The following is a 26,172-nucleotide window of genomic DNA, read 5'->3' on the forward strand; positions in this document are numbered from 1 at the left end:
TTTTCGATTTTTTCCTTTTGAGTGAGGAGGGAGAGGATGTTCTTGATGGGTAATCCAGGTTATCCTTTATATGCTTATCATAAAAGGCTTTCGCCTTTTCTTCTGAGGTCAACCATATTTTCTCATTGTTGTATGACACCATGATACCCTCATTTCTCTCCCACCTAAATCTAATTTTTAATTTTTTCAATTCATCAGTAAGAAAAAAATATTTCCTTCTTTTATTTAGGGTTGTCTGTGAGAATTCTTTTAGCACTATTATCTTTTGTTCTTTATGGTAGATTGAATTTCTGCTGTTGTTCATCAATACTTCATCCCTTATTCTTTTTCTAACAAATTGAATGATAATGTCCCTTGCCACTTTATTTCTTCTTGAAAAATTTGTTTGGATTCTATAGACTTTGTCTATTTCTTTGTCCATATGGTCCTCCGAATAGTTAAGCAAGTTAGCTAATATTTTGACTACTAAAAGTCTTGTGTCTTCTCTGGGCTCCTCCTGGACGTTACGAAGTCTTAGTTGGAATTCTCTCTCACTCTGCTCTAATTTTTCTTGCATATTCTCAATTTTCTCAATTTTCTCATTCTTCCGTTCAATATCTTCTATCTTTTTTTGTAATGAACTCTGTTGTTTAATAATCATTGTATTTTCTAATTTCAGGTTGTTAATTTCCTTGTTGGTTTTCGCCATTTCCTTTTTCAATAAGCCAATTTCTTCTTTTATCTCTTTTCTCATGTCCAGAAGTTCTTGACCTATTTCTCTTTGCTGAATATTTTGTTTGTCCAATTTTATATACACTTCCATTTGGTATTCTTGTTGTTTAGCTGCCAAATTCTGAATCTCCTTCAAAATATCTCTCAAATTCACCTCCTCTATCTGTGTGGATGTTACTGATGGTCTTCTTACTAAGTTTTTGTTGTTTTCCATTTTCGATCTCGCCCCTGCCATCATATTTACAAAAGAATTTACCAGTTTATCCACGTCTCTATGAGAGTTCTGCAAAGGACCTGTATGGCTGAGTGGGTTCTTTCGTATATTGGAAATCTGCTGTTGTTAGCTGTCTTTTTAATGCTTAGTGATTCTTGGATTGCTGTTGTTTGTTTTCTGTTGTCTGGCTCCTTATGAAGCTCTACAAAGCTACTGTCCTTGGAACCGTTGGGCTATTAAGCCACCAACTATTTTTTAAGCTGGGTATTAGAATTGATTGGATATTATTAGAGTCACTGCCTTGCAAAGTTGCGGGTCGGACGCTGTTCGGGGGTGAACCATTCGCCTTTCCGCTTTAGTGAGGTTATTTCCGCCTTTCGCCACCAGATGTCCTCCTTCACTGCACAGTCTTTACAGACTCCGCCTGCGTCTGGGCAGCTGATGCAGTTGTTTACAAGACGGAAGGTTTTTCAGACATAACACAGCCCCTTTCAAGGACGACCGCCATGCAGGTAACTTTTACAAGGCTTTTTGAAAAGATTAAAGTACTGCCGTTGCTAATTAGCTGGGATTTAAGTTCCTTAAGGTTCCTTAAGGTTGGGGAAAAGGATGGTCTTTTCTTTTCTTATCTTAGTTTTCGAAGCGTTTAGTCTTCCCAATCTTAAGCAGTAGACCTCCTTCTTTTTTTTTCAAGTCCAATATATCTTATTTGATTAGGCTTAGCTTCTGGATCTTGCTTTAGTTCTTACAAAGCCTCCCCGAACCCGGTATGCAAGCGAGGAAAAGTTTCTTACTTCTTGCCACTTGGCTTCTTACGCTTGGTCCTCTTCTTTTTTTTTTTTTAAAAAAAAGTGAGCCGGCAGGCAGTAAGTACGGAGCGAAGCCCGCTGCCGCATACACGATCCGCGTTCCCGCACTCACCCGGACCCGTTCACCTTGGATCCTCACAAGGTTCGGATCAACGGGGGTGCATTGGGCCTTGCGTCCCTTCTCACCTCGATCTGTGAGAAGAGGGGAGCTACCGCTCTACCGACTGTGAAACGTTGGTTTGCCAAGAGCACTCAGCAAATCCGACCTGCCGCCATCATGGCTCACCCGGAAGTCCAAAAAGGAAACAACAACAATACATTACAAAAATAGTAAAGATGGAAACCCACTCGTAAAAGATGAAAAAATTCTAGAGATTTTCAGAGAATTTTATATTAAGTTATATAAGGAAGAAGAAATTGATCTGGACGAAATATCCCTTTATTTGGGGAGTTTCCAATTACAAAAAATATCTGACCAACAAAGAGAACTATTGAATAAAGAAATCACAATAGAAGAAATAAAAAAAGCATTAAAAATGATGAAAGGGAATAAAGCACCAGGTCCAGATGGCTACTCAATTGCCTTTTTTAAAATATTCCAAAATGAAACTTTACAATATTTGAAGAAAGTTATGAATGAGGTATTGCAGGAAAAAAAAATTCCCGAATCATGGACACAAGCTGAAATAATCACGATCCCTAAAGGTAAAGGTGATAACACAGATATCAGAAATTTTAGACCAATATCCTTATTGAATTTGGATTACAAGATCTTCACTACAATCCTATCAAACAGATTTAAAGAATTTTTGAAAAATTGGATAGGTCCCGAACAAAAAGGTTTCCTACCAGCTAGAAATTCGAGTGAGAATATTAGATGTATGGTAGATATTATAGAATATTATGAGCACCACCATGAAAAAGAATTAGCCCTACTTTCGGTCGATGCGGAGAAGGCATTCGACAATTTGAACTGGTCATTTTTCAAACTTCTATTTAGAGAGATAGACATTGGTTTCAATTTCTACAACGCAATAGATGCAATCTACAATAATCAAAGTGCAAAGATAATAATAAATGGCCATCATTCTAAAGAATTCCCCATTGAAAAAGGTGTCAGACAAGGTTGCCCACTCTCACCTCTTATCTTTATTTTTGCCATGGAAATGCTAATTAAGAGTATTAGAAACGATAAAAACCTAAGAGGGACTAGAATAAAAGGTCATGAATACAAAATTTGCGCTTTTGCCGATGACGTTATTTGCATCATAGAGGATCCCAGACAACAAATACATAATTGGATCACAAAAATTGAACAATTTGGTAAACTGGCTGGCTTCAAATTGAACAAAATTAAAACAGAGATGCTTACTAAAAATATTTCCAAAAAGAACCAAATAAAGTTACAGGAAACATCTGGTCTAAAAATATCCCAAAAACTAAAATATTTAGGGATTTGGCTTACTGCAAGAAATTTACATCTATTAGAGAATAACTATATTAAAAAATGGAAGGAAATCCAACAGGATTTAAAACAATGGAATTATCTAAATATTTCTTTGCTGGGGCGAATATCCTTAATTAAAATGTCAATCCAAATTATTATTCCTATTTCAGAACTTACCAATCATTAGAAACCATAATCTGTTTAGGAAGTGGAATAAAGAACTTTCTAAATTCATTTGGAAATCTAAAAAACCAAGAATAAAATATGTAATATTAACGGATGCAAAAGACAGGGGTGGATTTGACCTTCCAAACTTGAGTCTTTATTACGAGGCATGCGCTCTGAAATAGGTAAAGGAATGGGCATCTCTTCGGGATGAGAACTTATTAACGCTGGAAAGTTTTGACCTCCACAGAGGTTGGCACGCCTACCTCTGGTATGGTAAAAGATCTATAGAAAAAAATTTTGGTAACCATTTTGTAAGAGCGGCTCTAATTAGAACTTGGGAGAAATACAAACCTTTTTTTATACTAAGACACCTCTATGGATTTAACCCTTAGAAGCTGACGTACGTCATATTTTAAACTGGAAGAAATGGCCAAGCTATAAAGACATTCTGAAGAAATCTAATGGTACATACTATCTAAAATCCCAAGAGGAGATAAAAGAGACTTTCAAAAATTGCTCATGGTTCCAATATGCACAAATCAAAGAAAAATTCAACAGTGACTCAAAAATTGGTTTTAGTGATTTAGAAGGCCCATGGGATAAATTACTAAGCTCTAATAAAAAAGAGATATCAAAAAGTTACAATATACTGTTGGGCTGGTCAACAGAAGAAGTGACAGTGAAACAATGTATGACCAGCTGGGCTAGAAATATCGGCCGACCTATCAATTTTTCAGAATGGGAATTAGTTTGGAAGAAGAAAATCAATTACACCTACGCCTGGAACCTAAAAGAAAACTGGTTAAAAATCTTCCACAGATGGCACATGACTCCAAAAAAGTTGCATGCAATGTATAAGAATTACCCAAATAGCTGTTGGAAATGTAAGTCACAGAAGGGATCTTTCTATCATATATGGTGGTCATGCCCGAAAATACAGAAATTTTGGACAATTATCATGATGAAATCCAAAAAATATTAAATATAAAGTTCCTTATGAAACCGGAATCCTATCTTCTAGGGATCTTAGATCCGGCACTAAATTGGGAATTAAACGATGACAAATTATTCATATATACAACAGAATATATGCTGCCAGAATAGTACTGGCCAAAAAATGGAAACTTGAACAGATTCCTAACTTAGATCTTTGGTTAGAGAAGGTGAAAGAAATCAGGGACATGGACCAACTAACTTTTTATATGAAAGAACTAAGAGACAAACCTGTCAAGAGGACAAATTGGGAAAAAGTGGACATGTACCTCAAAACAAAAGTATAAACCAAATCAATAGGAGGACCCGGTCACAAATTATAACTTACTTAAAATGAATTAATTTGAGGAATTGCTGTCTGTATCTATGTACTTCTACTCCCCGTCCCTTCCCCCCCCCACCCCTTATTCCTTTCCTTCCCTTCCCCTTTTCCCCGTCCCTTCACTGCTTCCCCAATGTATATCTTTCCCCTGTTTTTATCCATAAGTTTGTATGGTTGCATCACAAAAACATTAATAAAAATATTTTTAAAAAGACGTAGAAATAAAAAGGGGGCTGAAAATTAATTTAAATGTAAAATTACAGGAGCTAAGGTTCCCCTATTGATGATATTTGGCTAAGTGTTTCTCTTGTTCTTAAAGGTTGGTATGGGTATTCATAAAAAAGACTCATAAAAATATCTATGCAATTAGGTAGTTCTACAGTTAATTGTGGAGAACCTTAATCTTGCAGATTTCTTCATGTTACATTTGTCTGTACATTTATCCTTTGTCAACGTCTGTTTTTATTTGGCTACATAGGTATTCTTAAGAAAGATGGATACATACACAGGATTTGCTTGACAATAGAAGTCTGCTTTAAATTCGGTTTGCTCAGAAGTGGTTTTTTTCCAATAAGCCAATTTCTAAGTAGACAAATTTTACAGACCACAATTCAACCAAACAGAAATTGTTTCCATTTCTAGACTTCAAAAGAACAGTTTCCTAACTTGCTCTCTGCCACTGAAATCTGTGAAATGTATATAATTGTGCCAAGTTTATTACCATTAACTTACATTAACTTGTTAATTTCCATAGCATCAGCATGATAGACAGGGGAAAAGAAGAGGGAAAGTGCCAGATGATAAAAGTGAAGTAGACACATGAACGAACACATGCAGAAAGGCACAAGGGCAAAATTAGCAATGCAATAGCAGAGCAGTAGTAGGTGCAAAGACCCATTGGGAATGCATTGGCTTCAACTGGTTGATGAAGACATACTTTGCACTAAAGATTCATGTGGAGGTGCAATAGTTGGTTAAATGCTGATGATGGACATCTGGAACTTATTCAGAGTTATAAACATTGATTCTACTGAGCTCTACATATTTTTAAAAAGGAGAGTCAATAGGAGGGAGTTCTGTTCCAGCTTAATTTCTAACACCAAAAAGTAAATTCATAAAGAGATCTCTTAGATTAGAGCATGTTTTCATATGGAAAAAGTGGGCTACTTTTAACTTTGAGGGGAATAACTTAAGAGGAATCAAATATCCAATGCATGGGAGCATTTCTGGAAAAAGAAATGTGGCTAATTCATTTTGTTGTGTCTTCTCCATATTTCCACTTCAATGAAATTGCTTTGCGTAGCCCAAATGTCCGTGGACGTCAAACTGTTGGAAGCGTTCACCAAGCCATAACATATTTAGCGTTTGTCCATAAATTGTTTCATTTACTTATTTGACACTGGTTAGACTACTGTGTGTTCTGCAGATTTTGTTTCATGCTTATTGTATATATAGGCTCGAGCCATTTAGTTTTTGTTCTTATGCACATTTATACTACGTAATGTTTGTTCTTTGAAAAAAAAAGTGAATTTTTTCGTTACTACTCTTAATTTTTTTTAAAGTCACTGAGACTGTGTCTGAATTATGGTGTCTCACCACGTAATTGTGTGTATATTTCGGTGGTCACACTGACGTAGGGAATTCGGAAAGATGCACATTCAATAGCCAGGCACTGTTTGCTAAGAATGGGGAAATCTGTCCATTTTGCTGCTTTCTGTATTCAAAATGTGAAACATTGTTTCTGTCCTGCATATCAATACTTTCCTAATCTGAATTCAAGGTAATGGGAATGACATTTCAAACCCTAAACAGCATAGAACCTCAGCATATGAAAGAGTGCCCTTCTCTATCATATACATGCCTGCCCAACATTTGAAGTCTGCTGGCTTTCCTCTGTGTCCCATCCAGCAGGACAATACACTGAGCAAAGATGTAGAAGAGTGGCCTCCATATCCACGGGTTCAGCATCCACACATTCAACCAACCATGGCTCAAATTATTTGGAGGTGAAATTCTGAAAATTACATCTTGATTCTGCCATTGGCAAGAAATCTGCTGAAGCATCCTGACATTCCACAGATCCTCAGGGTCTCTCCAGCACTCTGGAGTTGATCACCATTTTATATAAGGGATTCCATTTTACTATGCCATTTGGGATTTGAGCATCCATGAATTTAGGTTCCTTGAACCTAACTGTAGCACCAATTAGGTATATCCTCGCTTTAGATACCCAACTGGTGCCAACATGGCTGTCATTCCAGCACCCAACAAGAACAAAGCTATTTACTAATGTTTTGGAAGTTACAATTGAGCTCATTAAGATTTGCTTATGTTATCAGTTTCAAATGGTTTTAATCACTTTTAATCTGTTCTGTTTTAAGGGTTGAAAAGTCTACAATTATTTAAAATTTAATTGTTTTAAACAAATTGATTTTATTGTACATACCCTGAGAAACTTGAACGTAGGACAAGATAAAGATATTTTAAAAACAAACAAACAAAGCATTTCATGAAGAATGTTGTGAATTTTAGTAATATCTTCCGAAATAAACTGAACCAAATTTACCTCCATTTGCATCAGTCACATTCAACAGACAGAGTGATTTCCATTATACAGTAGGCCATTCGGAATATATTTGCTCTTTATTAAAAACCTTCTCAGAAGAAAAAAGTGGCAAATCTAATTCAGCACTAACAGGGTGAAACCCAGTTGATCATTTAATTAATGGGAATATAGCAAATCAATCCTTATGCAAATTGTATTGATTCATTGGTTTGTCAAAGGCTTTCATAGCTAGAATCACTGAGTTGCTGTGAGTTTTCCAAGCTGTATGGTTGTGAGGTCCTCACAACCTCTGAGGATGCCTGCCATAGATGTGGGTGAAACATCAGGAGAGAATGCATCTGAAACATGGCCATACAGTCTGACAAACTCATAGCAAACCTGTATTGATACAATGAGATTACTCTAATCAAGAACTCAGGATAAGCAATGGCCTTTAGGTCACAGAGGTGTAAACCCAGGCTTCCAATGGCATTTCCAGAGGGTAGGCATTATGAGCCACTCTGTGAAATCCATCATTTTTAACAGATTTTGGAAGAAGATTACAAATGGAAGAGAATGTCACACTAAGTCCCTATAAAATTTAGTGAATGAAACCAAGCAATTGAAGGATAAAGACCTTTCTGAAAACATTCACAAGAACTGAGCACTCTGAAAGCCCTGCGCCTGGATGAAGAAATCTGTCACTTTTTGCTTTTCTCACATTCCACTTTTTCTCACATTCTTTCCATCACAAATATTCCAAACAACATTGTGAAAAAGAACTGAAAGTAAATTCTCATCCACCCATCGGGTGGATAAATCAGAACTATGTTATTTTTGGACTACTCCCAGAATCCTCCAGCCAGAATGATCTCTGATCATGAAAGTTAGAAGGATGCTGGAAGATGTAGTCCAAGCTCAGGTCTAAGAGTGCTTCCACTTTTAAGGTCACAGTGGGGATTTTAAAGCAAACTCAACTAGATTTTCTTACTGCAGTGACTTTAGAGCGATTGTTGACCACATCCAGTGGTAGGTTTTATTTTTTTAGCCTCTTGTACCCAAGAAAGACTGACACAGATGTAGTTATATTTTTTCAGCTTTTTCTAGCTTAGCAGCCCCTTGGGGGACTATTTGCACGAGTGGTTTGCTAGAGTTTTATTTTTACAATAAATGTTACACCCTTTAATTTTATTTTTGTAGGTTAATTAAATACTTTTTAAAAAGATCACAATGCCAACACTATGGCTGGGGCCAAGATAAATATGCAAACACGAAGACAATCCAAGCATATCACTACAGAGTAAAATACTAGTACAGAAACATGGTTTCAAAGCAAAGCTCACCCTCAAGTAGCCAGCCTGGATCTCAGAGTAAGAACCCATCAATATGACTGCAATTTGTGCGACATTGTTTCTCTATCACTTAATGGCTGGAAAATATGTATGAGCTTCTAATACACTAGATATTCTCGTTCAGTTTATGGTATGGGAAAACAAAAATGGAAAAGAATTTCAGCAACCACTTTATTAGGTCCGCCTTAATAAAAATTTTGGAAAGGTATAAAAGAAATTTCTACCCCAAAATTCCAATGTGGCTGTCCACGCTGGAAGCAAATCAAAGAAGACTGCTGGGATGGACAAAATGACCTACTTATAAGGAAATCCTGGTTTAAAAAAGTGGCACCTTTCATCTGAAAACTCAAGAGGAATTAATCCAAAGTTATAAAAACCTCTCCTGGTTTCAATATATGCAAATCAAAGAATACCATAATCAAGATAAGAAGACAGGTTTCAATGACAGAGAAGAATTTTGGGACAAGCTGAAACAAACAGAGAAGAAGATAATAACAAAATATATAGCAAGCTTATAGAATGGTCCACTGAAATAGAAGGGGTTAAAATTGCATGACAAAACGGACAATGAACATTGGCAGATCTATAAAATTAAGCTAATGGGAGCAAATATGGACTAAGAAATTAAAATATGCCTATGTGTCAGATCTGAAAGAAAATTGGCTCAAAATGATGCATCGCTGGCATATGACCCCAAAGAAATTAGGAAAAATGTATAATAATACACAGAATAAATGTTGGAAATGTAGATTACAAGAAGGTACTTTTTACCACATGTGGTGGATCTGCAAGAAAACAGTTGGATATTGAAAATGATACATGAAGAATGTCAAAAGATTTTAAAAGTAAAAATTTCAATGAAACCTGGATATTACCTATTAGGAACGATGGACACGGAGACAGACTTTGACTCAAACAAAGTCATTTTATTTACATACTTAACAACTGGTGGCAAGGACTGGTTTTTGCAAAATATTGGAAAACAGAGGAAACATCAACCAAAGAACAATGGTTAGATAAAATGATAGAAATTAGAGACATTGATAGTCTAACATTTTTAATGAAGAGGAATACTGGAAGACCTATTAAACCAACTGACTGGAGTATTTTAGAAAATTATATAGATATGTAGAAGAAATTGACAAAGAAAGAAAGACTCCAAAACTCGGGTGACGAAAAGGGGACAAGACAATTTTCCTTTTTTTCTAAATACTGAAAAAAGACTAAAAATACAAGATGTAACTGCAAGGAAGAAGAATGGAAGACACACATTCTCTCTCTCCCCCCCTTCCTTTCCCTTCCCTCCTTACCCTTCCTTCTTTTCCAATCCTACCAGCCCCCTTCTTCTTTGCTCACTTCGCATTTCTCTCTCCAATCCTAATTTTTAATGTAAATATAATTTTAAAATTCTTTAATAAAAATTATTTAAAAAAAAGAAATTCTAGTTCAGTTCATTTAGTTGTTATTGTGTGACAACTATGCAATATGCTATGCAATATTGTGTTATTGCATAGCATCCTTCTGAGAAATACAAAGCAGAGCTTGGAAAATTGGGGTTTAATTTGCAGAATAACTCCATCAAGCATGCTGGCCGAAGGAATAATGGGAGTAGTAGTCCACACAGTAAGGTTTTGACATTCTGCTTCAGAGCTAGACTTCCCTGTTAGGTAGGTGAGACTAAATCCTTCCCATCCTATAGCTTTTTTGTTGGTCCAAGCTTTCAGGTTGGCACTACATACAGAGAAAGCTAGACAGACAATTATAACGGTCAGACACTGGTTTAGAACATAATCTGCTTCCTTTTCATTTGATGCAAAAGAGTGACACCTGACCCCAAAACTCCAGACAACCTCTCCTAGCAGTTTCATATATACGTTGAATAGCATGAGAAATAAAATAGAGCCCCTTAGTACTCCATAAGCCCACTGTCAAAAACTCGAACACCTTGGCTTGAAGATGTTTGTCTGCTTGGTGTACCAAAAGGGAGGAAACTGGGGCAAACACTAGTGGACAGGCCTGTAGCGAGGGGGCGGTTTTAGGGGTTCAACCCCCCCCCCCCAAAAAATTTTCAGGTTATTAAAAAAAACCTGGTTTACTCATGAATTTTAACTGGTTAACCAAATCCCCATGCTAAGTCTATGACACACAAAACATTAAGAGTCCCTCCAGGCACTATCTCAAGCAGATATTGACAGGTTTGTAGCGGGGAGGGGTGTGTGCAAGGGGTTAACCCCCCCCCCCAAATTTTCAAAACCCCCCCAAAAAAATTTTCTGGCTACGGCCCTGCTAGTGGATGTCTGTCTTTGGAACTGTTGTACTATTATATTAAGACAAGAAGTACAACAGCAGAATCACAACTCCAGAATGCCATATTGGTGAGCAGTGAAAACTTGCCTGGATTTCGTTGTGCCCTTTTCTACAATCAACTGTCCAAGAAGTAGTCACTCCATCTACATTCACTGCCTCTATCCTAGAAATAGCAAGAATATGATTCTTGGGACCCTTTCACACTACATAATTATAGCATCATGATACTTGCAATGTGACTAACTAAAAAAAAAAAAACAGGATTCTACAAGGCACAATAAGGACAGTTCAGAAGGAATCGTAGTGTATCAGCTTTTGGCCTTGAAACCTACAGGAACTGGGTGTCTCTGAGAACACTGAAGAAGATTCACCAGCAATCTCAATCGAAAAATACTCTCTGGTTTACTCACTGAAACTTGGGGGTTCTGGGAGCTGTGGTCCAAAATATAACTATTCTAAGTTCTAATCACTGACTTTAGGACATGGTGGGAGTTATGGTCCAAAAGGATAGCTTTTTGCCCAATGGTTGCTGATTTTGATTATAGATGTGCTAAGATGGGCATATGAGATCATATCGCAAGGATAAAAAGTGAATTCTGAATTCATAGAATCATAGAATAGTAGAGTTGGAAGAGACCACATGGGCCATCTAGTCCAACCCCCTGCTAAGAAGCAGGAAATCGCATTCAAAGCACCCCCGACAGATGGCCATCCAGCCTCTGCTTAAAAGCCTCCAAGGAAGGAGCCTCCACCACGGCCCCGGGGAGAGAGTTCCACTGTCGAACAGCTCTCACAGTGAGGAAGTTCTTCCTGATGTTCAGGTGGAATCTCCTTTCCTGTAGTTTGAAGCCATTGTTCCGTGTCCTAGTCTGCAGGGCAGCAGAAAACAAGCTTGCTCCCTCTTCCCTATGACTTCCCTTCACATATTTGTACATGGCTATCATGTCTCCTCTCAGCCTTCTCTTCTGCAGGCTAAACATGCCCAGCTCTTTAAGCCGCTCCTCATAGGGCTTGTTCTCCAGACCCTTAATCATTTTAGTCGCCCTCCTCTGGACGCTTTCCAGCTTGTCAACATCTCCCTTCAACTGTGGTGCCCAGAATTGGACACAGTATTCCAGGTGTGGTCTGACCAAGGCAGAATAGAGGGGGAGCATAACTTCCCTGGATCTAGACGCTATTCCCCTATTGATGCAGGCCAGAATCTCATTGGCTTTTTTAGCAGCCGCATCACATTGTTGGCTCATGTTTAACTTGTTGTCCACGAGGACTCCAAGGTCTTTTTCGCACACCCTGCTGTCAAGCCAGGCGTCCCCCATTTTGTATCTTTGATTTCCATTTTTTCTGCCAAAGTGAAGTATCTTGCATTTGTCCCTGTTGAACTTCATTTTGTTAGTTTTGGCCCATCTCTCTAGTCTGTCAAGATCGTTTTGAATTCTGCTCCTGTCTTCTGGAGTGTTAGCTATCCCTCCCAGTTTTGTGTCGTCTGCAAACTTGATGATCGTGCCTTCTAACCCTTCGTCTAAGTCGTTAATAAAGATGTTGAACAGAACCGGGCCCAGGACGGAGCCCTGCGGCACTCCACTTGTCACTTCTTTCCATGATGTTGAAAGGCTGTCCTTTCTGTTTTATATACTAGTTCAAAAACTGAATATTAAGATATAACCATAAAACAGATTTCAGGTTTCTGGACTGAACATCTTTCATAGCTGCTCACCCCCACCCCTTCCCCTTTCCCTGCCGCCCAACACCACCACCACCTGTTTTAAGATTGATCTGCATTGTCTTTAAACCCAGTTGTTCTCTTTATGTTGCTTTTAGTGTGTACATCTCTTTGAACATTTTAATTCATAGAAAGGTTTTATACATGCACTGCAAAACAGAATTAGGGCCTGTCTTGCATTAGCTAAGTCTGGGGATATAGCCAAAGAGCTTGCAAATTCTTAACCGCTAACAGAAGCTGATACAAATGATAGACGGGGACTTGCTGTGTCTGCTTTGTGTCTCTCATTCTCTTGGATTACTTCAGCAGCAACTTTTTGTTCCAAATAACTGCTAAAGGTGATAACTGAATAGAACTGAAAGGCTCAATCCCCGGAGTCGCTCCGTTGTTTTCCCTCATTGCCTCTTTGTGCTTTGCATCTCTGCAGTGATAATGAGTCTTGCAAAGATGCTTGCAAAATCTTATTTTATTGCCCACAATATCCGTGCTTGAGGCAACCCCCAAGGTCAGTCTGGAAGTTAAAAGGACTTTTGGTGGTGTTCCATGTAGGAAAGATTATTTTTAATGGTTCCTATATCTCCTTTTGTCATGTTAGAGGGAAAGCACCACAGCTGTATCTAGTTTGTATGATTGCACAGTTTGGAATTCATATTTTGACAACAGCTTTTCTGATTCCCCATATTCATGGTTAGCTTTGCAACTCATCTAAGATATATGGAACCAATGCTGGGGAACAAAAGCTGATAAAAAATGTTTATTCTACAACCCCAGGGACCAGAGGAATATGTATCCCATTCACATGTTAACCACATCCCATGGTGATGGCATGATAAGTCAATCCAGAATTAATGGAAACAAAACAGACTTGTTGCACTGTGTGTGTGATTATGCAAAAACTGGGAAAGCACAGATCAGAGATGAAAGTTCCTATTTGAACTATCATTCCCACAATGCCTTGGCTAGCATGGCCTCTGGCATCTTTGGGTATACTCCAAAAAAAGTAATTTTTCCAGGCTCAAATAGAGGTAGGTTAGCTAGATGCACAGGGGACAGTTCCCAAAGATACATATTTGGGACAAATGTCCCAATAAATTATACTGCACTAATCTGATACCACAACAATCCAGAATCACTTAAAAAGTCACCAGCTTTTCTGAATATCTGAACCAGCCTCTGAACAACCATCTGCTGGTTCAATTTTCCCAAGAATAACAAAAAGCTCAGCTGTTTCAATGCCCAGCAGAAAGGTCAGGCGATTGACCTCTCCTTCAGGGATATCAGTTACTACCCAAAATCAACATTCCCTACTGGCCCCCACAGCTTTCTTGTTGTCTTCTAAATATAGTAAATTGTGGAGCAAGACATGCAACATGCAGAGATACTGTAAATAATAATAATAATAATAATAATAATAATAATAATAATAATAATAAGGTAAAGGTATTATTAATTGAACAAACAAACCAGTATGCCTACAGTGCAGCAGTGATAGTAACAGAAGAGCTTGGGCTCCTACAACCAAGGCAGCCCCAAAGAAAATCGACTGGAAAACCAAAGTGGAAGGTCAGGCTGGAGTTGAAAATCAAAAAGCTTAGATCAGATGCAAGTAACCTGAAAAATATGAAAGAGAAGAAACTGAAGAATGACAAAATCAAGCAATACCTGATCCGAAAGTACTGGCTGAACACCAGAAAAATTGAAGAAGCTTTGGAGATCGTGAAAGAACAAATTACAGCAACAGCCAGAAAAATTGAAAGGTATGAAGCCAGAATCATCCAGTACAGACAAAATCAACTGTTTCAATCAGACCAAAGACGGTTCTACCAGAGTCTGAACCAAACAACAGACACAGTAACCATAAAACCAGAGAAAACTGCAACAACGAAGTTCTGGAAAGAACTTTGGGAAAACAATAAAAACTACAACAAAAACGCTGGGTGGATAAAGGAGTTTGAAGGAAAATTCTCACAGAACAAAATGGAACTGATGGAAATAACAACTGAAATGATCAGCAAACGAGTACAAAAAGTCAAGAACTGGACATCGCCTGGTAGTGATCAACTTCATGGATTTTGGCTCAAACATCTGATTAGTTTACATGGAAAAATGGCCCAACAATTCAATGAGATGCTGCAGAAAGGAAGTATCAGTGAATGGCTAACAACTGGAAGAACATACCTGATACAAAAGGATCCAACAAAAGGAGCAGCACCAGGAAACTACAGGCCAATAACGTGTCTGCCCACTATGTTTAAACTACTGACTGGCATCATAGCTGACAGAATTCAAGACTAGCTTGAAGAAAAAAACATCTTGCCAGATGAACAGAAAGGCAACAAATGGAAAAGCAGGGGCACAAAAGACCAGTTATTGATTGACAAAATGATCCTGGAGAACTGTAAGAGCCGAAAAGCTAATCTTCACATGACGTGGATTGACTACAAAAAGGCCTTTGACTCACTCCCACACAGCTGGATCATCAAGTGCCTGGACGCCATCGGGATTTGTAAAAACGTTGGCACCTTCATTGAAAACATGATGGAGCACTGGAAAACTGAACTGTTTGTTGGAAATGAAAGCTATGGACTTGTCAACATCAGAAGAGGAATTTTCCAGGGAGATTCATTGTCCCCTCTGCTTTTCATTATTGCCATGATCCCTCTGTCAACAATCTTACAAAAAACAAATCTCGGCTACCAAACATCTAAGAATTCTCACAAAATTTCACATTTGATGTACATGGATGACCTGAAGCTATATGGGAAAACAGAAACTGAAATTCAGTCTCTGACCAACACTGTCCGAATTTTTAGCACTGATATCAACATGGAGTTTGGTTTGGACAAATGTTCGACAGTGGCATTGAAGAAGGGAAAAATCATTGAAAGTGAGGGCATAAATATGCCTAATGGCCAAACAATAAAGTGTCACCAGCCAGAGGCCTATAAATATCTGGGCATATTACAGCTGGACAACATCAAGCATGAACATGTGAAAACTGTGGTCAGCAAAGAATACACACAAAGGGTCAGAAAAATTCTCAAAAGCAAGCTCAATGGAGGCAACACCATCAAGGCCATAAACACCTGGGCCATACCTGTCATAAGATATACTGCTGGCATCATAAACTGGACACAGATGGAACTGGACAATTTGGACAGAAAAACAAGAAAACTCATGACCATCCATCATTCCCTGCACCCCCGCAGCAATGTTGACCGGCTCTATCTGCCTAGAAGATCAGGGGGCAGAGGACTCTTACAAGTCAAACAAGCAGTCAAAGAAGAAGAACATGCCCTGGCAGAATATGTAAAGCAAAGTGAAGAACCTGCTTTGATTGAAGTCAAAAATCAGAAACTCCTCAAAGCACAGCAGACAAAAAACCAGTACAAGAAAACCACACTACAAACTAGAGCTGACAACTGGCACAACAAAACACTGCATGGAAAGTTCCTTGACAAAATTGAAGGAAAAGCTGATAAGGAGAAGACCTGGCTATGGCTCACAAATGGGACACTGAAGAAGGAGACAGAAGGCCTGATCCTTGCAGCCCAGGAGCAAGCCATCAGGACAAATGCAATTAAGGCCAAGATCGAAAAATCAGCTGATGACCCAAAATGCAGACTGTGCAAGGAAACCGATGAAACCATTGATCATATCCTCAGCTGCTGTAAGAAAATCGCACAGACAGACTACAAACAGAGGCATAACTATGTGGCCCAAATGATTCATTGGAACTTATGCCTCAAGTACCACCTGCCAGCAGCAAAGAACTGGTGGGATCACAAACCTGCAAAAGTATTGGAAAATGAGCACGCAAAGATACTGTGGGACTTCCGAATCCAGACTGACAAAGTTCTGGAACACAACACACCAGACATCACAGTTGTGGAAAAGAACAAGGTTTGGATCATTGATGTTGCCATCCCAGGTGACAGTCGCATTGACGAAAAACAACAGGAAAAACTCAGCCGCTATCAGGACCTCAAGATTGAACTGCAAAGACTCTGGCAGAAACCAGTGCAGGTGGTCCCGGTGGTGATGGGCACACTGGGTGCCGTGCCAAAAGATCTCAGCCGGCATTTGGAAACAATAGGCATTGACAAAATTACGATCTGCCAACTGCAAAAAGCCACCCTGCTGGGATCTGCACGCATCATCCGAAAATACATCACACAGTCCTAGACACTTGGGAAGTGTTCGACTTGTGATTTTGTGAAACGAAACCCAACATATCTATCTTGTTTGCTGTGTCATACAACGTCGTTGTGTCAATAATAGGTAAAGGTAAAGGTTTCCCCTGACATTAAGTCTGACTCTGGGGGTTGGTGCTCATCTCTATTTCTAAGCCAAAGAGCCGGCGTTGTCCGTAGACACCTCCAAGGTCATGTGGCCTGCATGACTGCATGGAGCACCGTTACCTTCCTGCCGGAGTGGTACCTATTGATCTACTCACATTTGCATATTTTCAAACTGCTAGGTTGGCAGAAATTGGAGCTAACAGCGGGCGCTCACTCCGCTCCCGGGATTTGAACCTGCGACCTTTCGGTCTGCAAGTTCAGCAGCTCAGTGCCTTAACACACTTTGCCACTGGAGCTCCAATAATAATTAGTAATAATAATAATGATGATGATGATGATGCGCACATCATCCGAAAATACATCACACAGTCCCAGACCCTTGGGAAGTGTTTGACTTGTGATTTTGTGAAACGAAATCCAGCATATCTATCTTGTTTGCTGTGTCATAATAATAATAATAATAATAATAATAATAATAATAATAATAATAATAATAATAATAATCTTTATTTATACCCCACCACCATCTCCCCAAGGGGACTCGGAGCAGCTTACATGGGGCAAAGCGCAAACTACATGATCAGGTAAAAACAACATAAATACAATTTACAATATAATAAAATAAAAACAAAAAACAATATAAAACAGAGGTATTATAATAATTAATAATATCAATCAACCATCAATACAATTCTGTCATCTACCTAGGTGGAGGAATTAAAATATTTATGCAAGAGTACAGTGATGAGATAAAATGCATAGATAATAAAATACGGACCTAATAAATACCAAATAATACCATATGAGGTTAACTATCTAATGCTTGTCTCACCAAAGGCCAACCAAAACATCCAAGTCTTTAGTTATTTCCTGAAGGACAATAGCGAGGGGGCTAACCCAATCTCCCTGGGGAGGGAGTTCCAGAGATGGGGCACCACAGCCAAAAAGGGCCTTTCTCTCGTCCCCACGAGACGTAGTTGTGAGGAGGGTGGAAGCAAGAGAAGGGCCTCCCCAAAAGATCTCAGAGATTGCGTAGGTTCATAGGAGATGACACAGTCACGAAAGATAGGCAGGTCCTGAACGGTTTAGAGCTTTATAGGTAATAACCTGCACCTTGAATTGGGCCCGGAATGTAATCTTCAGCCAGTCTTTTTTCAAAAGAATAAATAGCAAAATAGCACTGGGGTTTAGCAATATGGTGATCATCTGATATTTGCCTTATGTTGTGTTACGTTCAGTATGAAAATGATCTTAAATTTATACAGTAATCTTTGTATAATCACAAGTGTAGCCACTTCCTTTTTTCATTTCCCAAAGTCATATACTATTTTATAACAGTAAAATTATTGCAGTACTTGTGGAAAACTAAAATAATTTTATTATATATTGCTATTATATTATATGCTAGTATTATAACTAGACTAGTTTAAAATACTCTCCAGTTTAAATTTTTGGAGAAATTAAAATAGTCAGTCTTTAAAGATCCTCTTTGGTACCACTTTCCCACTTGTACCTGTTCCAGCAACTGCTAAATGCAATGCTTGTCTGTGTATACTACTTATACTAGAGATACAATGTGTCAGCTTCCAAGAGATTTAACTTCTAGAATCGCTGGGAAAGGAGTTGAACCATGAAAAATAATCTTTGTTGGCCAAGTACTAGCCATGTTTGCATATAACAATAAGCCACAATTTCCATCCTGTTCAAACAGAATTAAAATTCATTTTGTTGATTCATCAAGCTTTCTTCCCACCTCTTCACCTCTTCTCTTTGCACAAGTGACTAAAAAAGTAAGACACATATAGGTTAGTGTGATCTTTGACATTTGAATTAATTATTATAGATTATTGCACACAACCAAAACAGGTTCACACATGAGTTAATTTAAACTAAGCTGTTTATTATGAATCCTGGTTTAAGGTACACTAAGCCAGGGGTAGGCAACTTCGTTGGGTCAATTTTGCCCTCCAGACGATCTGCCCTGAGCCATACACCTTCCAAAAATGCAGAGGTTCACTACGGTTGTTGAAAACTACAAAAAAGCTCATTTCCACAATGCCCACAAAATGACGCAAGTCCCATTGCCATGCTTTAAAGGAGAGTCAATCTTCCTGGAGATTTTAGGAGAATCAATCATTCTTTTTGGACAAACAGATATATTTCTAGTCAGAGTGGCCAATCTGGAGTTAACAAAACCATGTGAAAGCTTCATGTACCTCGAGGACCTAATGTTATCCATTTGTCTTGCACAAAACTTCACATCCCAGTTTTGGCCATCAGACTAAGCTATTCGCACATGTTTCAATGGTGGCTGGTAGTTCCAGCGTCAGAATTCCTTCTCATATTTAAAAAAGCATCCAAGGTGCTGAACCAATTTGGGAATCTAACACTGTTGGATAGGTCATTTCAAGTGTGGATGAAAATCCATAATAACTTCCTTAGTGTACTGATATGAGAGCTATCAGGTCACTTATCTTCTTGAATGAAGGGAAGGGAGGAACAGAAGAAAATGAGAGTTTGCTGCTTACACGTATTGTTGTTTATTAAGCTAGAATTTTTGGTTTATCATGAAATGCTAGCATGACCATTTTCTCTCACCCTAATACCACTGAGGGAAAACATCCAAAATGACTCTTTCAGAAGAAGGACAGTATCTAAATGTGCACTTAAGTGTTTCTCTGGAACAAGGTACAGTGTTTGGTGCCTTTCTGGGCTAGTTCAAGCACCAAGAAAATAGCAAAGATATGATGACACAGACTGTAAATTCACAGAGGAGAGGGTGTGCCGTTATCTCATGTAGCACCTACTGCAATTGTTTAGTCTTAATTCCCTTTTTTAGGGCTGCTTTCAGCATTTTGGCCATTAGAAACTATTTTTGAAAGTTGCCTACTTGGATCAGTCTGGACAAGCAGCAACTGGTTCAGTTCCACATCCTAACTGTGAATGTGGTTAGAGGAGGTTTTTTCCCCTCCTGTTTTATTTGGAAATATAGATAAAAATCTGTGAAATAATAAAGCTAAGTAAGAAAGTTTGGCTTCCACAAGGCATTTTTGACATTCCCACATGTCTCAGATGTCCAAGGCTTAAGCATAAACAAAACTGGCAGAGTTTCTTTTTTAAAGAAAAAAAGAGATCTCATAGTCACCTGGTCTTTGTTCAGAACAAAAATCCACGAAACCACCACTAAGAACCTGGGCTTTGCTCTCTTATTCACTCTCTCTCTCTCTCTCTCTCTCTCTCTCTTTCATGAGGTCACCTCCTTTTGGAGACAAGCCAAACCCACTTTGTGTATCTATAGACCTCTATTCCCATTTGCTGCTTTGACAAGGTTAGGGAAACCTGACCTTGTCAGGCAAAAACCTGACTAATGCAGTCGTGTATTGCTTCCTGAACACTACCTGTAGTAAGATGTTTCCAGGAAATTTACTAATTTCTGTTAACTAATAAAAGGACAAATTGAATTCCTTGACTAGAGTTAAATCCTTTATTGACATTTGTGACTTAAAATTTCCTGCAAGGTAGGGATTGGATATGCATCTGTGACAGCAATTTAGATATGAATCTCTAGCCCAGTGCTTCTCAATCTGTGGGTCACCAGATGTTTTGGCCTTCAACGCCCAGAAATCCTAACATCTGGTAAACTGGCTGGGATTTCTGGGAATTGTAAGCCAAAGCACCTGGAGACCTACAGGTTGAGAACCATTGCTCTAACCCATGTTATTATAGACTAAAAGAGAATACACATGTGCAGCAGCTAGTAACTATGTTAAGAAGCACTGACACCAATGACTGTGTGAAAAAAAATAAACATGTGTTACAGGAACTCCATAGAGTTAGAAAAGCTCTCTAAGAACTTCATCACATGGAATTTTTACTTCATTTTCTCTTTGTTTCAGCATGCTGGGAAAATGGAGTCCTACAGCGGCCATCAATTGACTCACGGCCACTTCAGGTGGCTGCTCATGGGAATCCGTCTTGCCCTCATGCTAAAGCAGAGAGAAGGTTTCATTTTCATGATCATGATTCAAGAAAGCAGGGGAAAGCAGGAAGAAAATGGGGAAAGGACATGGGATGGCTGGCCATCCCTGAAGACAGACCTTGCCAGAAGAAAACAGGGTAAGACAGTTCCCCACTCTTCCCAGTGCTGTCCCCATTTTCCCCCATTTCCCTCCTGCCTGTCTGATGAAGTCCTAAGCTAAGTTAGAACAGGAAGAATGTTAAATTACCAATGAAAGATTAAAAAGGAGGTGGAAAGAGGTGGGGTGAGCCCTAAGAATATCATTCCAAGGACAAATCTGCACGATCATAAGATTATATGCAATACTATACAAGTTCTACTGCATAGTATCCCTGGTCCATTTTGACCCCTATACTGTGACACACACATTTTAATCTAAGTGAAATTATTCTAAAAAGTCACATGGAATACCATTATGCAACCATATCAGTGCAAGGGAGTGTTTCAGCTGCGTGTTCATGTTTACTACATGAGCATATGTTTGGTCGCATGGCTGCCACATCTGCAAGATTGTGTGTGTGTGTGTGTTTGTGTGGCTGGATTCCTGCATCACATTTATGTATTACATTTGTATGTCATCTCAGAATGCTAGAGCTGCAATATTCTTAGTGAGCAAAATAAAAGTGTATCTACTAATGTATTTGTGTTTTTGCTTATACCTTACTATACTTTTTTCATCCACAATGTTAATATTCTGACAGTATGAAAACCAAATGTTAAGGTAAAGGTAAAGGTTTCCCCTGACATTAAGTCCAGTCGTGACCGACTCTGAAGGTTGGTGCTCATCTCCATTTCTAAGCCGAAGAGCCAGCGTTGTCCATAGACACCTCTAGGGTCATGTGGCTAGCATGACTGCATGGAGCTCCGTTACCTTCCCGCCGGAGCAGTACCTATTGATCTACTCACATTTGCATGTTTTCGAACTGCTAGGTTGACAGGAGCTGGGGCTAACAGCGGGCGCTCATTCCGCTCCCGGGATTTGAACCTGGGACCTTTTGGTCCGCAAGTTCAGCAGTTCAACGCTTTAACACACTGTGCCACCAGGGGCCCCTAATAGTAATTATGTTGATTATATTTTTTCATTGTAGCAAACTCTTCAGTTGAGACACTTTTCCCCCCCATGATAATTCTTTCAGGGCAGAATGTCCCTTCCTAGGGATGGATTTCTTTCACTTCCTGTTGTCTCTCCCCTATTCTTAACTATGAGCCATTTGTAAGTCAGATGTTGTAACTCAGGGGCTGCCGGTATACATTTACTAAGAAGCTAAGCAAAGTCAGCCTTGGTTATTACTTGGATGAGAGACACAGTGCTGTAGGCACTATTTTAGAGGAAGGAACTGGCAAAAACACTTCTGGGTGCCTCATCACACTAGAGCATGAATCCACTTTAAATCCAGTTTCTGCCTCCTGCAGAATTCGGGAGTTTGTAGTTTGATGAGGCTCAGGACCTATCTGGCTGAGCTGTTTAAAGCCCCCTCCCTAAATGGATTTAAAGTGGATCCAAGCTCTAGTGTGATGAGGTCCAGAAGAGTATTTCTTACCTAAGAAAACCCTGTAAAATTCAAGGGATTGCAATAGGTGACTTGAAAGCACATAAACACACAAGTTTCATTGAACTCTGTAGAGCAGAAATGCACAGGTTTGAATGCTAATGAAACATTGCAGCTCTATTTTTGTTTAATAAATTATTATGTTTAATAAACTAAATGTGTGTCCAGGGTGCTTTTGTGAATATCATTGGGAAGTCACAGCAGTAGTCTTGTTTGCTTTCTTTTTGACTTCACAAGAAATGAAATTGCAAACCCATGGGGTTGTCTGAACCTTACATTGCATACAAGAAAAAAGTAATTGGGAGGCCAAAGGAGAAAGGCTTATCTGCCATTAAGAAGTCAGCCGCGATGGCCTTTTCTTCTAACCTCTAAACATTTGGTGTTTTGTGGGTTAATGTCTTTTAGTCGGCAAGAGCTTCGCAGTCGTAATTGGATCCTTTGTATGTGCTTTCTGCTATAGGAATCAACTTAGCATCGACATCCTCGTAAAAAAAATTCCATTAGATTCCTGCTAAGGCACAGTGTGGCTTTGCAATTGATTCACGGAATGAAATCTTATCTAAAATCTTTTTATTTTATGCTATTATGGACATAGGGGAAGCAGTCAAGTGAAACGCAGAGAGAGAGACACACACAACATTCCCGTGTTTTGTTAATGCACAGGCCTTGTTGGAAATGGCCTCCAGGTTACTTAAAGAGGTTGTCTTTTCTATTTCCACTATTTTGTTTAATGTTACCAGTAATTGAAAAATGCTTCATTTGTTATGAAGTTATATATTGACAACCTTGAATTGAATTCAAGATTTTATATTTAATCTTTATCGATTAGTCAACTTCTTTGAACAGACTTGTGCTGGGGACAAAAAAGAGACACATGCATCTCTGTGAGATCAGCTCTCTAAAACCACACACAAAAGGGTACAAAAGAGCCTATGCAGGCCTTTGGATGTTATTTGCAGATCTATGGTGTATATTATAAGTGGTGTGCTGTATTATGTTTTAAATGTGAAATTCAAGCAGTTTAAAATTGTTCTGTTTTAACTGTCTTAAACCATGTTTTTAGCTATCTTAATATTCCTTTTTAGCTTTTGTAAACTAATGTTTTAGCTGCATCATTTTAAAAATATTATAAGCCACCTTAGACACAATTTTGGGAGGAAGGTGTGATCTAAATTCAATAAATAAATAAATGGAAACCTACCGGAGCTGCATCTATACTATAAAATTAATGCAGTTTGACATCACTTTAATTGCCCTGACTCAAGGCTATGGAATAATGGGAGCTCTAGTTTTACAAGGTCTTCAGCCTTCACTGACAAATGGAGCTGGGGTTCCACAAAGCTACAATTCCCAGTATCCCATAGTATCGAGCCATGCAGTTCAAACTACATTATTTCTACAGTGTAGATGCATACTAGGTAACCTTAGATGAGTCACACACAATTGGTCCGGGAAAACCCTATGATAGGGTTGCTCTAGGGTTATCATAAATCACAGATTATTTGAAAGCACACAACAACAACAACAACAACAACAACAACAACAACAACAACAACAACAACAACAACAACAGCTCTTTTTGGAGAAGATGGTGAGAAGAGAGAAGCATTTCTCACTGATATAGCCCAGGTGGGTTCATGAACAGAGATATTGGTTCAGATATCCTGGATCCAAAACTGTTATTTTAAATGTCACTATTTCTGTGGATTACTCTAGCTGTGACTAACAGCATATTTAGAGAGGTTAAATTTTCCTCTAATTTGCCCTGGAACTTAGAGACAGATTGGGAGAGTAAGCTAGTGCTAAAGAAATAGTTCCACACATATATTGAAATGTAGGAATGGAGCTGCTTCATACTTGAGTCACCTTATTATTTCATTAGATTCCAGGGCTGCATGCACCAACCAGTGGAATTTCTCCACTTTCCTTGACATACTTAATTCTCAAGCTGCCCATCTAATTTTTTTTAACAGGGTTACCAAAATCATGTCTTGGTGGATATGTCCATTTCTATTCTACAATGCTTTTGAATGTTTTTACCCATAACTCCACCCCATTATTCCACACATATGTGTGTGTGTGTTCTCTCAAAATTTGTCTTGAAATATATAGTTTCCATTCAAAGTACAGTAGAGTCTCACTTATCCAACATTCTGTATTATCCAACACAGTCTGCCTTTTAATAGTCAATGCGATGTTTTGGTGCTAAATTTGTAAATACTATTACTGCATAACGTTATAATGTATTAAACTGCTTTTTCTGTCGATTTGTTGTAAAACATGATGTTTCGTGCTTAATTTGTAAAATCATAATGTAATTTGACATTTAATAGGTTTTTCCTTAATCCATCCTTATTATCCAACATTTTCACTTATCCAACGTTCTGCCAGCCCGTTTATGTTTGATAAGCAAGACTCTACTGTATAGGTTTAAAGGTGTGTATAGCTACATTAAACTTCAAAGGACCACTGGAACATTTGGAGGTGTGGATAGGAAAGTTAAATTTTATACAGTAGGGTCTCACTTATCCAACGTTCTGGATTATCCAACGCATTTTTGTAGTCGATGTTTTCAATAAATTGTGATATTTTGGTGCTAAATTCATAAATACAGTAATTACTACATAGCATTACTGCGTATTGAACTACCTTTTCTGTCAAATTTGTTGTATAACATGATGTTTGGGTGCTTAATTTGTAAAATCATAATTTAATTTGATGCTTAATAGGCTTTTCCTTAATCCCTCCTTATTATCCAACATATTCACTTATCCAACATTCTGACGGCCCGTTTATGTTGGATAAGTGAGACTCTACTGTATATTAGTCTGAGATCATTTGTATGTGGACTCTACAGAAGGCAAATCATTTTGGACAGGGCTTCATAAATACTGGTATCAATTAAACCTTGGACATTCCACATGGTACTGCATGCAATACATTGTTTTGCCATCGTCTTTCTACAATTTAATGTTTCTTTTTCTGTTAAAAATAACATTTTCTCTTCAGAGAAATTTAGGAGACATACATGGGATTATAGGGTATCCTCCCACGGCTTAGTTTCAGCAAAATTGTTCTATCACATACCTTCAGAGGGAAAAGACCTTTAAAGAATTCTCTAATCATAAACCTATATTAAAATTGTTGCCGAGAATTTTTGAATTAAAAAACCCTTCCAAATACAGGAAATCAATCAGCATTTAAATCTTAGCATTCTGCAGAATGGAGAAAATAAGCCCTTGAGAAAAGTTTCGAAAGTGGCATTTTTTTCTAAAGTACAGTGATATGAACAGGAATGTATAATCTTGTGTATTTACATAAAAGCTTGGTTGATTGGCAAACAGCATTAAATAATTGAAAACAACCTTATTATGCATATTCATCAATACATTAACATTAAAGTGGATGTTAATATTTGTATGTAACGAAGACCTTTTTGTTTGTTGGTTTGTAACAGGCAGAAGTCTTTTTTTCTAATTGGTTTGTATTAGAAAGTGTGAAAGGAATGTCTTATCATATTCCTCTCAAGCTTCTTTGCTCATAAATCCCTGTGCTTCCCTAAATGCCTTGACAGATTGAGAAAACAACTTTCTCTTCTGTGCTTTCTTTTCCAAATGGGAACCCCGTGGATCATCCAGACTCACCCTCTTTTTATTCTGATAGTGTAAAATCACAGCACTATCAACATTAATTATAAATCTATATCAAACCACTG

At 38.3% G+C, this 26,172-nt stretch overlaps 1 long non-coding RNA gene across 1 annotated transcript; it reads left to right on the plus strand.

The window, feature by feature from the left end:
* Nucleotides 1-1,348: 1,348 nt before the first annotated feature.
* Nucleotides 1,349-20,968, plus strand: LOC134298491 (uncharacterized). The gene is made up of 2 exons (XR_010005595.1): nt 1,349-1,437; nt 20,786-20,968. It is a non-coding gene; the product is annotated as an uncharacterized LOC134298491 (long non-coding RNA).
* The last annotated feature ends 5,204 nt before the right edge of the window (nt 20,969-26,172 follow it).

The sequence above is a fragment of the Anolis carolinensis genome, chromosome 4 (assembly GCF_035594765.1).
Source record: "Anolis carolinensis isolate JA03-04 chromosome 4, rAnoCar3.1.pri, whole genome shotgun sequence".
Taxonomy (NCBI): Eukaryota; Metazoa; Chordata; class Lepidosauria; order Squamata; family Dactyloidae; genus Anolis; species Anolis carolinensis.